Raw genomic sequence first — 1,884 nt, 5'->3', positions numbered from 1 at the left:
AAGAAGAGGAAGATGCACAAACAAAGAACGAGGATGCACAAACAAAAGAGGTTGTAAGAGATAAAAATAATTATGGGAATCTACACTCCAATGAAGCAGAGAGTGGCATAAAGGGTGAGTTTATTGAACCACCAATTCAAGAAGTTCTTGATGAAGGGTACTCTCCAATCATCACACAACACCCAATTTTGAAATCAAAGAAGTGAAGGAAACTAAGGAAAGCACTAAAACGGGGATTGTGACCAAGAAACAGAAGAAAATATCCATGAAAAAGAGAAGGTCAACAAAAAACAATCCAAACTCTACCCCAACAAGCAAAGTGAATCAAGCTAACCATAATAAAGGAAAGCTTGTTAGGAGGAATTTATATCAGGGGGTACTAATTGTCACCTCTCCCCCCTTGGAGACATTTCTTTTAACCAATTGGAAAAAGAGGAATAAAATTCAACAATCAAGTGTCAAGCTAGTGACATTAAAGAAGCGCTTGTTGGGAGGCAACCCAACTACTAGTATCATTGGTTTTGCAGTTACTTTGGTTTTAATTTTATAGTTATTTTTATTTTAGCATTATAGTTATTTTAGTTCTAATTTTAAATTACTTTATCTCTATTTTTTTTAGAATTTTTCTTGTTTTACATGTGTTTTGGTCATGCAGAGTGGTTAGAATAAGATCGGAACAGGAGCAAGTAAAAGGAATTTTTAACACCCTCAAGTTTTTCTTTGCTTTGAGACAAGCAAACTTTTAAGTTTGGTGTTATAGAGTGCACTCTCTGTTTAGCTTATCATCAGTGGCACCATGGGGATATGAATGTTCTTCATGGAGGAGCATAGCCGGAGGAATGAGATGGCCACCAGCATAACTGAGATGGTTGAGTTCCTTTCATTCTATTTTCCCTTCCGTTCTTATTTTATTGTCTTCTGTTTTCTGTTGTTTTGATTGCCTGCTTAATCTTTAGTACTTTCAATTTTTAGATTTAGCCTCATTCTGTTATTTGCTTTTAGTTTAAAATAAATAAATAAATAAATTTGTCTCATGTATCGCTCACTGAGCTTGAATCTAAAAAGAAAAGAAGTGATATATTGTATGAGAAATTCAGTTTATATTTAAGAGTGGTCTTATTTACTTAAATGTGGTGGTATTATTTGAGATTCTGAATGTATGATATGAACAATGCATAGTTGAATTTGAATAAAAGGATGTTGGTACATAAGGAATAGGAATTTAGAGAACTATTATTAATTCTATTGAATTAAACAAAAGCTTAATCCTTGAAGCAAAAGAAACAGCAAAAGAAAAATAAAAGCAAGGTCCAAGACTCTGAGCATCAATGACTAGGAAAGTCAGACATGATCTACTTAATATACTAAAACTGGGTTTTCCCCCAACTAATGGAAGTGAGGTGTCGATTCCTCATGAATCCATTTTTCCGCCAAAATGAATGTGCTATTTTCTCTTCTAAGTTTATTTTATAAAAATATCTTTATTATAATTATACTATAATTAGCATTTAAGTAATAATTCATAATCATACTAATTTAGGAAAATATCTTTATTATAGTTATATAAAATCAATATTTAATGCATTATTAACATACTTATCAATTATCAATCGAAAATATTTTTAATCATAATAATAATAATATGATAATTATAGGGATAAGTATTGTTTTGGTCCCTAACGTTGAGGGTCAGAATCGAAACCGTCCCCAACGTAATTTTTTATTTAGAATCTTTCTTAATGTTTTTTTTTTCGTATTAAAATCGTCCAATGTAACAATAATTTTTTATTTTGGTATTTTTTTCAAAGACAAATACTCAGGCAAAGACATTTAAAACGTGGGGGTTTGATCTCATTCGTTGAATAGATTATAATATATTAGATT

This window comes from Arachis duranensis, chromosome 7 (assembly GCF_000817695.3).
Source record: "Arachis duranensis cultivar V14167 chromosome 7, aradu.V14167.gnm2.J7QH, whole genome shotgun sequence".
In the NCBI taxonomy this organism is placed as follows: domain Eukaryota; kingdom Viridiplantae; phylum Streptophyta; class Magnoliopsida; order Fabales; family Fabaceae; genus Arachis; species Arachis duranensis.
The sequence above is the reverse complement of the archived record's forward strand: the minus strand, read 5'-3'. Positions refer to the sequence as shown.